The sequence below is a fragment of the Dipodomys ordii genome, unplaced genomic scaffold (assembly GCF_000151885.1).
Source record: "Dipodomys ordii isolate 6190 unplaced genomic scaffold, Dord_2.0 Scaffold61, whole genome shotgun sequence".
In the NCBI taxonomy this organism is placed as follows: Eukaryota; Metazoa; Chordata; class Mammalia; order Rodentia; family Heteromyidae; genus Dipodomys; species Dipodomys ordii.
In genome coordinates this window covers 9,990,141-10,002,756 of record NW_012267277.1, presented here as the reverse complement: position 1 = coordinate 10,002,756, position 12,616 = coordinate 9,990,141, and the positions used below count along the sequence as shown (strand labels likewise).

The following is a 12,616-nucleotide window of genomic DNA, read 5'->3' as shown; positions in this document are numbered from 1 at the left end:
AGGAAGGAAGGAAGGAAGGAAGGAGGAAGGAAGGAAGGAAGGAAGGAGGAAGGAAGGAAGAAGGAAGGAAGGAAGGAAGGAAGGAAGGAAGGAAGGAAGAGAAAAGATCTAGGGCAATGGTTCAGCTAGCAATCCATTTAAAGATTGGGGTTTTCTAGCTCTGGGCTGCTTGCTCATGTCTGTAATTCTAACTACTCAGGAGGCTGAGATTTCAGGGTTATGGTTTGAAGCCAGCCTTGACAGAAAAGTCCATGAGACTTATCTTCAGTTAACCTCCAAAATTCTAGAAGTGGAGCTGTGGCTCCAGTGGTAGAGCACCAGCATCAAGTACAAAAACTCAGAGACAGGGCCCAGGCCCTGAGTTCAAGCTGAGGACTTACATATATACACACACAGATTGGGGTTCATCACCCCCCACAGAGGAAGGGGAGAAGAAGGGGTGCCTGCAGGACAAGGGGTCCCAACCCCAGCTGGAAGCTCACACTAACAACTCAGAGGGGAATCCGGGCCCCTTGTCTCGGGCCAGGAGTCTCCTATCTTTGGCACCATCGGGCGCAACAGCTTGCACATGGGCCGCCCTCAGGCCGCTGGCAGTGGCTGGAGGTTTCAGTCGCAGCAGCTCAGTTAGTTCTCGCTGAGGAAAGGCCCAGGGCGGCTGGAAGCAAGTCGGTGCAGCTCTCCGGTTCCCCCTGGGTGCCGGGGCTAGGTGGCCTTCGGTCAAGGGACCGCTCTGACCCATCAGGGGTGCCGGGCGCTCAGCCCCTGACCCCCGGAGGCGGTGCGGGCCGCGGCCTTGCTGGGACCCGAGGCCCGGGAGCCGGGAGCCTCCTCCCCTCCTCCCTCAGCCCTGGTCCTCTCCGCCCGCGCTGCTGCCCTTCCGGGAGCCCGACTCACCTGGCGGGAGGAGGGAGTCCACGCCCCTTCCTCGCCCGACGGCCCCCGCGGGCTTGGGCTCGGGAGGCGCCGGCCGCTGCTGCGGGGCGAGGCCTCCAGGCCGCGCTGCGCGGGAGTCTCCAGCCCGAGGCCGGCACCCCGTGAGCCGGCCTGGCCTGTGTACGCACGTCGTCATGACAACGCCGGGGCTGGGCGGGGCCCGAAGGTGGGGCGTGGCTTGAAGTGGGCGGGGCGTCACCTGCAGCGGAGCCACCTCGTGCCACGTGGGGATGGCTCCAGTGTCCTGTGCTTTCCCATTTCGCAGATGGGGAAGCTGAGACTCGGAAGTCGCGGGGAAGAAGCACAGAGGGATGGTATTACCCCGTCGTATTTTTAAAGCGGTGTTATCAGTAGTAGCCTGAGGGTGTTTGCAAACCTACAGCTGTCTTGTTCTGTCTGTTCTTACAAGCATCAGACTGAGGCTCCAGAATTGGACCGGATCCATGGCTGTTCTTAAGTCCCCGGCTTGGGTGGGGGTGTCACAGGGCCGAGGGACAGAAGTGCCAGGAAGGTACGCAGCTGCAGCTGCCTTACCTCAGCTACTTTACACCCCAGCTTCCTCCACACTGTACCTACAGGCCAATCTGCTTTCACGGGCAAAAGGAGGCCCAGGAGGCTCCAGAAAGCTAAATTTGAGCTGGGTGCTGGTGGCTCACACCTGTAAACCTAGCTACTCAGGAGGCTGAGATCTGTGGGATTGAGGTCTACAGTCAGCCAGGGCAGAAAAGTCTGCATGATTCCATTCCCATTTGGCCAGCAAATAGCTGGTTAAGTGGTAGAGTGCCAACCTTGAGCTAATAAGCTAAGGGATAGTGCCCAGGCTCTGAGTTCAAGTCCCATTACTGGCACACACACACACACACACACACACACACAGTTTAGTACTCTTTTCTGAGAAGTATGAACTGTGGCAGGTTTTACAGTGTCCATAAGGAGTCCACACAACAAGGAGGAATCAGGGAAATAGGTTTGGGGTGCCTTAGGACATCAACTTCTCTAGCCAGTTGAGCCAGCCTCAATCCTAATCTCATCCCCTTCCCCTCATCCTTCCTACCATGTGTGTCTTCAGATAAACACTTGTCTCCAACATGTACCGGGACAAAGACTTTCTCATGACGAGACAGACCTCAGTGAAACCCAGTCCAGCCAGGAGCTGGCACAGGCCTTGGTCAAGGCATATGAATGCCCCTAATCAGACTAGATCCAAGAACTGTCTGTGTCCCCTCATGGCTATTACCCATCCCTTCCCAAGGTAACCTCAATTCTGACTTCCATATTCAGTTATGTTTGATTTTGAATTTCATGGTGGGGGGGGGCGGGAATCACATTAGTTCCATCTTCTGTGCGGTTGCTTTTGTTCCACAGTGAGTTTTGGGAGCCCAGTTGTACGTGTCAGGTCTCCATCATTCTCCCTGATGCCCCAGCTGTGCCACCTTGTTCCTGCTTAACTCTTTCCCACAAACTCAGCATCTCAGAACAGCCTTTCCCGGTTCCCAGTCATTGCACAGGAATCAGGCCTGTCTGGGCAGGGCTTCTTCTCAGGGACTTTCCCCAGCTGCAGTCCTGGTGGGCCAGAGCTGGGGTCTTAGCTGAGGCTGTGCTGGGGAAGGAGGTGGGGGGGTCCCCCTCCAACCTCCACATGATTCATTTTCTCCAGGGCTGCTCTAAGGAGTCCAATTCCTTATGGGCCATGCCCTCGGCTTGGGGCTACATGGTCACTGGCTTCATCAGAGCCAATGAGAATCCACCGAGGAAGCCAAACCAGCAACCTGGAAGCTAGAATCTTATGTAAGGTAAGCATAGCAATTGAATCTTATTACTGTAGTAGATTTCTATTGGCTCACAGTAAGTTATGGGGCTTGAGCCTGCTGAAAGGGAGGGGGTTTTGCAGGGTTTGGACCCCAGGGACCATTGGGATTTGAGATAGTTGGGCTCTATTGTTTTATCATTTAATACAAGAGCTAGCCCCAGGGTTCTGCCTTGTCAGCCCTGGTCTAGGAAGTGAGGGGAGAGAATTCTGCCTGGTTGCTCATAACCAACCCCAGGCTCCTTTGTTCCTTGACCCTTAGTGGCTCTTGGGACACCTCCAGCAACTGCCTGGCCTCTTTGGAGCCTCTGTGTCTCTTGCTGAATAGAAAATTCTAGAAGGTCTTGGTAGGCCTGAATTTCTGCCAGCGGCAAGCTGATGGAGCCCAGCTGCTCAGCAGTTTGTGATGACCTCACCCTCCTCACCTCCCTCACTTCTGGAGGAGGGTTCTCACAGGTCTCCCTGTATGCTCCTCTCCTCCGCTCCCGTGTGCAGCGGTTTTAGTGTTGTGTCAGGGCATTTGGGCATACGCTTTTATCTCAGGCAGCTCACCCTGAGTCTGGCGAATGTCCCCACTCAGGTGTCCCCGGAACCTCCTGTCCTTTGGTCTAAATATGGTCAGCCTTCCTCTGTCCTTGCTCCTTCTCTCTTTCCTGGAGAACAACTGTCCTTTTCTTTCCAGTCCCTCTTACAGTCCTCCCTTTCTTGGTTTGAGCTGTCCTCTCCTGAGAATCCATTGTTCTCTGACACCTTGGAAGCTGGGTCTGATTTGGATCACTGTCAAGAAGTATGAATGACTCATCCCTGAGTCATGAAAGGCCCCAGAGCCCCACAGAGGCCTGGGGGGGGGGGGGGGGGGGGGGAGAAGCAGAGAGGGGAGGGATGGCTGGAGACAGGGAGGGAGCCAAGAGGTTTGAGTAGGAAACATCCCCAAAGTGTGTTAGAGCATTGGTGCCCAGCTGGTGGCACTAGTGGGAGCTGGAAGGTGGTGAAAGTTGGCTATTAAGAGTCACGCCCTTGAAGGGGTATTGGGATTCTGGTCTGTTTCCCATGTGGCCATTATGAGACATACAGATTTATGTGTGTGTGTGTGTATGTATATATATATATATATATATATATATGTATATATTTTATTGTAAAAATACTGTACAGAGGGCTAGTTACATAAGGTAATGAGTACATTTCCTAACGAGCATTGTTACCCCCTTTGTTTTTCCTGTACCATCCCTTCCCTCCCCACCTCCCCAACACCTCCCCCACCCCCAGATATACAGCTTTCCTCCAGCACACAGTCCATGTATCCCACCTCACCACAGGTTCAAATCCATAGAAAATCTGAAGCCTTTAAAGTCATTCCTGAGCGAAAGCAAACCTTTTTCCTCCTGGTGCCATGGGTAAAGTCAGGTGTGCCATCACCAGCAAGGGGCTGGGGCCTGCTGGTCAGCAAAGCCTCTGAATCAGGGACAGGCAGGCCCTTGGGGACCAGGAGGGAGGAGGTTGGGGTGGGAAGAAGCTGCTGAGGGAAGCCAGGTTAACTAAGCAGAGTGTGTGGGGTGGAGCCAGCGCTGACACTCCTGGGAAGGCCCACCTGGGTGTCTGGCTTTCACAGTGCATTAGAGACTCTTGATTAATTACTAGAGGGATCACTGGCTTAATTAATTACTGGTGAGATGGGGCAGACTGACAACCCAACATGACTTCAGCATGAAAGCAAAGTCTCAGGCTACCCTACAAGGCTCAGGTGATGATGATTTTAGCTTCTCTAAAGATTAACAATGCTTTAAGATATGTACCTAACATTAGAGAGCTCTTTTTGCTTGCTTGTCACCAAAGCTGACACAGCTCTAACCCTTACATCCACTCAACTTTGCATCCTAAAGGGAATAGTGAGCGCTTTTGTCTTCTGTTTTCCTAGACAAGTACAAAGATCTCCCAGTTTCTCATTTTCTCTGGATTGGATTACAGGCCTATTCTTGAATCAGTGACTATGACTCAGGGGATTGCTTTTCTTTGATTAGGCAGGCTTTCGGGTCATCTGTACCAGCTTTGTAGCTACAGTTGGATTCACCGCTAGCAGAGAGATCGAGCCTGGGAGATTCGGCTGAGACCGGGAGACAAAATTATCATTCGTTTTGTTTCTGCGGATCTGAGTAGGCTTCATACCTCACAAGGGTGGAGCCTTACAGTGCCTGGCTTGTGCCAGCCCAGTGTCCTCAAGGCACATTGTTGTATTGTGGGTCAGAATCTGCCCTGTTTAAGGTGGAATAGTAATAATAAGCCATATGTTGTTTTCTCCAGTCATCCATCGATCCTCTTGGGTGATTATTAGCTAGAATTCTTCTTTAGTTTCTTGTTGGACGCTGGTGGTTCATACCTGTAAAATCCAAACTCCTCAGGAGGCTAAGATCTGAGGGTCATGGTTTGTTTGTTTTTGAGTCTGGTCATGGAGCCTGAACTCTGGGCCTGGGCGCTGTCCCTCAGCTCTTCAGCTCAAGGCTAGTGCTCTACCACTTGAGCCACAGAGCCACTTCCAGCTTTTCTTTTTCTTTTTGCTTATGTGGTGCTGAGGAATCGAACCCAGGGCCTCAGGCATGCAAGGCAAGCACTCTACCACTGAGCCACCTTCCCAGCCCGAGGGTCATGGTTTGAAACCAGACCCAGCAAACAAATACAATAGATTCTTATATCCAATCAACCAGTGAAAAACTGGAGGTAGAGGTATGGTTCAAGTAGTACAGCACCAGCCTTGAGCAAAAATGCTAAGTGTGAGCTTAAGGCCCTGAGTTCAAGTCCTAGTACCAGCACACATACAAAAAGCTTTACCAGACATTTATCATCGAATAGTTTGTTTAGGAAAGGTAGAATACATTCTTTCCCTTTATGTGTTAATATTCAGAGTAAAAAAATCGATCACTGAAAGTGATTAGTGCTCTTTTGAGATATCATTAGTGATACTTGATTAAAGCCAGGCAGAAAATGTTTCCATGTTTGATTTGCTGTTCTCCTGGGGACATCTCAGGGGTCCTGGGCGGCTCCTTTGTTTTCCCAGGCAGAGACCAGGATTGGGTTCTAACTGTTGTTTTTGTGTAGTGTGGTTTGGCCTTCACACAAATGTGGCCTCAGCTCAGCTTTCTCTCCACACACAGGGAGGGGTAGACAAGAGGAATTCCAGGGCCAGCCCTGTTCAGAATCCCACGCCGATCACGCCTTTGGCTTTTCCTGACCTTGTGGCCCAAGGCACCCAGCACTATTTCACTTTTCTGCTTCTCCAAACTGCATTCGTTCCCCAGTAGATTCAAAGCTGTGGTTTGAATCCCCTGACTCCCCTCCACTCATCCCCGGCTCCCAGTACACTGTGCCATGGTAGAGATGCTCAGAGAATGGGACAGAGAAAGACAGAGACAGAACAGAGAGACAGAAAGGGGAGAGAAACAGAGATGGGAAAAAGAGGGAAGGAGAGAGGGAGGAAGATGAAGAGGCTGACTTTTTTTTTTGTTGTTGTTGGTCATGGGGCTTGAACCCTGGGCCTGGGCACTATCCCTGAGCTCAAGGTTAGTGCTCTACCACTTGAGCCACAGCGCCACTTCCGGTTTACTAGTGGCTAATTAGAGATAAGAGTCTCATGGACTTTCCTGTCCTGGCTGTCTTTGAACCCCATCCTCAGTTCTCAGCCTCCTGAATAGCTACGATAACAGGCATGAGCAGGCTGAAGCTGAGGTTCTCAGGACCATGCCCCCAGTGACCCCATAGCCACCCTCTTAGAAGCCCCACCCCCCAGTGGCCTAACTTCCTCCCACTAAGCCCCTCTCTTAAAGGTCCACCACCTTCCAATAGCACCAGAAGCTGGCCACCAAGACTGTGACACTTAGGCCTTTGGGAGACAGTTCAGATTCCCAAACACACTTGAGAAGTGCTGTGGAATCCAGAGTAGAGAGTCCCAGCCCGCAGCTAAGTCCTCCAATGAGTAGAGCAGCATCCATGGGATCTCATCCACAGCATGCCAAGATTGAAAAATCCCCACTTGAAGCAATCCAGAGAGATAAAGACAGTCCATTCAGTTCAATGAAGGATGCACTAAGGCATATGCAACTAAGAGTCCACCGCCAGAGCAGAGAATGCTTTCAAGGTCTGCCTAGAACTTGGTTACTGAGAGCCCTCTGCACTTTCCCACTTGATCTTATTTTTGGCTCCTGCTTTGCCTCTTGAGACCTTTCTATTATTGGCCTAAGGAAAGATTAATGGGCAATTTTTACTGCTTACAGCTGATGGAAAAAAACTGCAGGTCATGAAGTATTTTTTAACTGGGAAAATAAACATCAAAAAAAGTCCTTTTTTTTTGTCTCAGTTTTCTTGCCATCTTGCTGGATGAAATGGGCATTTTCAGTACTCTTTGTTGCCATCATCATCTTTGGAAGAATGATTATCTCCGTGGCCTTCTCTCTGGTCTGTTTGTGCTGATTTGAAGATACCCCAGCACAAATTCATCAGCTAATGAATTTTCTGTTGGCAAATGCTGTTGGCCAAACTCAATCTGTGGAGTAGACCTTAAACTTTTTGGTTTTCTTTTTTTTTTTTGCCCCCTCATTAATTCCTTTAAAAAATTAATTGTGGGGCTGGGAAGGTGGCTCAGTGGTAGAGCCCTTGCCTTGCATGCAAGAAGCTCTGGGTTCGATTCCTCAGCACCACATAAGCAAAAAGAAAAAAGCCGGAAGTGGCGCTGTGGCTCAAGTGGTAGAGTGCTAGCCTTGAGCTGAAGAGCTGAGGGACAGTGCCCAGGCCCAGAGTTCAGGCCCCACAACTGGATCCAAAAAAAAAAATAAAAATAAAAATAAATAAAAAATTAATTGTGCAAAAAGGTATTGTTATATTTCCATACATGCATATAATCATCCCTCTAGTACTCTTTTTTAATCTGCTATGGATAAGTACTTCAAATCTGGTTTTTAAAATAATTTTTCAGAAATAAAAATACAACACACATACACACACGCATACATACACATATTCTCCTGTTTAACTTTGAACTTAAACAAAAATAAATGAATTAATTTGCTAGTTAATATATTTACCCAGTTTTTCTTATATATACATATATAAATAGCTTGTCAGATTTTATCTGAAAGATGATGAAAAACGTGTTTATTTTTAGCCATTTATTTTGTGTGCTAGTACTAGGACTTGAACTCAGGGCCTCGAGCTCTTGCTCAGCTTTCCTGTTCACAGCTAGGTTCTATTACTTACACCATAACTCAAGTCCAGCACTTTGATAGTTATTTTGGAAATTGGGCCTGGTTTTTGAACTATGATCTTCAGATCTCAGCATTCTAAGTAGCTAGTATTACAGATGTGAGCTGCTGGTGCTTGGCTTTTATTATTTTTTTTTAGCTAATTTTCATTAGCATACATTATTAGTTCAAGGGAATTTGTTGGGATAATTCCATAGGCACACATAGGGCATTTTGAACAAGTTCCCCCTTCTTTGATATTCCTTCAACCCCCTGCTCCTTTTCCCAGTTTAAACTGTGTCTGGTGGGTTTTATGCCATCTTCCAGCTGACACATTATTATATTCTTTTAATCTTATCTGGTTCTCACAAAGTAGAAGCCGATGATTTCTTTGTGGGGAGTTGGGCACAGACAAGGACACACTGGAAAAACAAAACATCTCAAGGTTAAACACCGAGAGCATTTGGTTAATGTTCAAATTCCTGAACAATTCCTGAATTTCCTACACTCCTGACTCTAGCTTATCTTCGAGGAACACTCTGTCTGATCTGACATTGTTTTCTTCTCTGATTTATAACCAAGGAAGAGTCAGGCCATAGTTTTTGCTTCCAAAATTCTATTATAATTGTTTTATTTTGTCATATGCCCTCACTGGCTTCCAAGGATACTTTCAAATAATCTAAAATGTCTCAGAGTCTGACATTGCAGGTATTGCCAACCATTATCTTTGTACCTTCAGTCTAGTTAATAAATTCTGTTATTACAGTTTATTAAAATTCCATTAGAGGTCAGCTGGGAACAGCTGGAGAAAAAGAGACAGGAGCAGACTGTTTATGTTATAGGAAATTTGACGTTTAATTCTGGAATGGAGGAGGGATAAGGAAACTGTATTCAGGCTGGGAATGTGGCTTAGTGGTAGAGTGCTTGCCTAGCATGCATGAAGCCCTAGGTTCCATTCCTCAGTACCACATAAACAGAGAAAGCCCAAAGTAGCACTGTGGCTCCAGTGGCAGAGGGCTAGCTTTGAGCAAAAGAAGCTCAGGGACAGTGTCCAGGCCCTGAGGTCAAGCCCTAGGACTGGCAAACAAAACTATATTCAAAACTGTATTCACGTGCATGCGCGTGCATACCAGTATCGGTACTCTTGAACTTGATTCATGTGTTGCCCGAGGCTGGTGCTCTACCACTTGAGCCACAGCTTTACCTCATGGTTTTTTTTGGTGGTTAACGAGATAAGTCTCATGGACTTTTCTGCTGGGGCTGACTTTGAACTAGGATCCTCAGATCTCAGCCTCCTGAGTAGCTAGTATTACAGGCATGAGCCACCAGCGTCCAGCTTAAGAGCCAGGTTGGGAAGAGCAGTGCTAAGTCAGGCAGACTGGGTGACCTGTGGGGATGGTGGTTTCCTGTTTCTGTCTGATGGATTTGGGACTGGGTGGCCAGACGCTGGGACTGGGATTGCAACGGCAGGAAAGACTCCTGTGTCCAGGCTTTTGGGACAGGGTAATTCTTTCTTGTGGATACAGTCACAGACATGTAGGAAGCCTGGCCTACTAGATGTCAGTACTGCACTCCCCTACCCCCCCACTCCCTATACTGTAACTCTGCCAAGGCCAAAACAATCCTGGTGGACAGTCACTGGCCTGAGGGAACGTGTCTAGTGCTGGTGCTGCTGTTTAACAGCCTCCCTGGGGGCTAGGAATGTCCGGTCACCTCCGTGCCATCTGGGGTTGGGTGGTGCTAGGGCTACAGCGCTGGTGGCTGGGTCCTCAGTGCGGTAGTGTTGAGAGCTGGGACCTATAGAATGTGGCTGGGCCATGAGCTGTGTTCATGGGTCTGTGGATTAGTGGACTCGTGGCTTATCACCCACAGGAGTGGCTTGTGATGACTGTGAGCTCTCTTGGCACACAGTTCTGCCTTGATGCACGATGCCCTCTGCCATGCCACGATGTAGCAAAGATCCTCACCAACCTCTGCCATGCCATGATGTAGCAAAGATCCTCACCAGACTCAGGCACCATGCCACTCTTGGATTTTCCAGCCTCCACAACTGTGGCCATAGAACTTCTATGCTTTCTAAGTTCATTGGTCTCTGGTACTTTGTGACAGCAGCAGAAAATAGACAAGTCAACCCATTTTTCCATCCAACTAACATCCTTGAGCGCTTGGAGCTGTGGGGCCCGGAGGCCTTGGTGTTACTTGGATGGGCAGTGTGGGTAGACACAGCTTGGCCGGCCCTGAGGAAACTTGATGCAAAACTTGTGTGTTAAAGGACTCCAGTGTATGCGAGCTTCTTAGTGTGCACTCCTGCTTCCCGCCAGAGGCAGAAGTTTCCATTAGGAGAACCTGGAAGGTCTCAGTGGCTCTGAGACCTGGAGCCTCCAGTCTCTGTGCTTTTAGTTCCCGCTTAGGTTCTCAGGTGCTGGGAGCTGGCCATGGCTGGTGGTAGGGTTTGGGAGGTGCTTACTTCTTGGTCTCCAGCTGGGGGTGTTATTTTGGGGGTGTTCAGGAAACTTCAGGAGGTGAGGCCAAGCTGAAGGAACAAGTTTTCCACAGCAGTTCCCAAATCAATTTGGCCAGAAAACCCTTCCCTCCCGACCCCAGCATCTGTAATCAGCTGGCATGTAACACATTGCAGGGCTGGTGACAGGGTGAACCTAACTGTACTAGACCAGGCTAAGGAGATGCCCAAGTCTCACCCCTGATGGCTGCCACCTGCTTAGATTCAGTGGTGCACACAAACACCTGGGGACTTTCTGGAATTTTCTGCATCCCAATAGCAGCTTTCTGCAGTGTTACCTCCTGGGGACTTTTCCTGATCCTCCCGTGCCGCGGACCGGGTTCTGTCGGGACGACGGAGGATACCTAGGGGAGGAACCTGGAATAGGATGGGGAGATGGCAAACAGACATTAGGAGTGGATGTTGAGTGCTGAGCGCTGAGTGCGATTTAATGCCGAGGATAACAAACTTTTATAGCAAAAAGTCTCCATAAGAAAGGGCAAAAGGTTACATAATCTTGCTGCATGGCTTCATTCTTGGGCGGTCACCAGCTGATCGCCTGAAAGGGCAAAAGGTTACACAACCTTGCTGCAGGGCTTCATTCTTGGGTGGTCACCAGCTGGTCGCCTGATAGGCACTTGTTTCCGGCTTATCTCTAAGAAATATAATGGGTTTTGATGTTTGTCACCAACTAACCATTACCTTATTTCTATAGAGGCCTTAACCATCCCATAAGATCTTTTCTGTTCCTTCTTTAATAGTAAACACCAAGGAGACTTAGATCTAGCAAGTCTCTTAGTAAATGAAAGAGTAATAGGAAGTTCTTTCTCCTAAGTAGTTATCTCAGCAATTGCCATACATTCTTTCTGTTCTAGCCGCGCCTACAGCTTTTTGTAAATCTCTTACAAACAATTCCTTCTGCTGAAGTGACTTTGTGAAACCCCCAATACTTTTATATTTGCTTATGGCTTTTCTACTAGCCTCCATAAGAGGGGGTTTCAGGGTAGCACTTAACTCCGGTGAGTTAGTCATATTTTTAAGACACTCATCAGATATTGGAGTCGTCAACACTCTTAAGAAAGAGCTTTAAATAAGGGAAACGTTGACAATGAGCAAGTACAAAGAGCAGTAGAAACAGTAAAAGATTAGTAGGCACTCTTATGAGGAAAAGAAAGGCAGAAACACATCTTTGCCAGCCTTTCCAGGAGTAGGCCTCTTAGAAGCCCTATTCTCCGAGGTAGACTTCGGTGAAGTCCCAAAACTCAGAGATAGGTCTCTGAAGCCCCTATCATGGTCTGATAGATGGTTTCCCATGCTAAGCAGACTCCACTGGAGTCGGCGTGGCACTCCCGATCTTCACCCCATCTTATTTCCATTGCTCTGACGTCATCATCACATACTTAACTCAGTTTTCATTACCTCCCCTGCACACAGAACACAATCTCTCACCAGCTCAGCAGTGCTGTGTTTCTGGCTTTACCCCGAGCCTCATGGCCCATAGTAGGTGCTCAATGCAAACATGGAGAGTATTTTGTTTAATCCCCATCATCCCTGCTTCTGTGGTCACACGTGCCACCTCCCCAGCTGTGTCATCTCCCCAGTGTCATTGAGAAGACACTTTGATGGATACTTACAGCTCAACTGATATGCCAAGAAAACTGCATTTTATCATATCTGGAAAAACCTTGCCATGGAAGGAGAGAGGCTCAGGTTTCATACCTCTGGGGCCACTGTCCCAAGCCCCAAACCTCCTCCTTTCCCCAAGGAAGTCTAGGTTGGCCAGAAGTCAAGAACTATCTTGCAGAGTCAGACTGAGAGCTCCTTTAGAATACTCTCTCAGCCAGGCACCGGTGGCTCAAAGTTAGTGCTCTGCCATTTGAGCCACAACTCCAGCATTTTTTGTGATTAATTGGAGATAAAGAGTCTCATAGACTTTCCTACCTGGGATGGCTTTGAACCACGATCCTCAGCCTTTTGAGTAGCTAGGATTACAGGCATGAGCCACTGGTACCCAGGAGACCCTTATTTCCAATTAACCATCAAAAAAATCAGGCTTTAGCCTTGGACAAAAAAGCTCAGGGACAACACTCAGGCCCTGAGTTCAAGTCTCAGGACACACACACACACACACCTCTCTCAAACACACAC

At 48.6% G+C, this 12,616-nt stretch overlaps 1 protein-coding gene across 1 annotated transcript in view; it reads right to left on the bottom strand.

Annotated features, from left to right (window-relative positions):
* The window catches only part of Fhad1 (forkhead-associated (FHA) phosphopeptide binding domain 1), a 93,135-nt gene extending 92,172 nt beyond the window's left edge, over positions 1 to 963 (bottom strand). The window contains exon 1 of the mRNA XM_013022221.1: positions 895 to 963. The gene's annotated coding sequence lies outside the window, so the exon portion shown is untranslated. The remainder of the gene's footprint in view (positions 1 to 894) is intronic.
* Between the last annotated feature and the right edge of the window lie 11,653 nt (positions 964 to 12,616).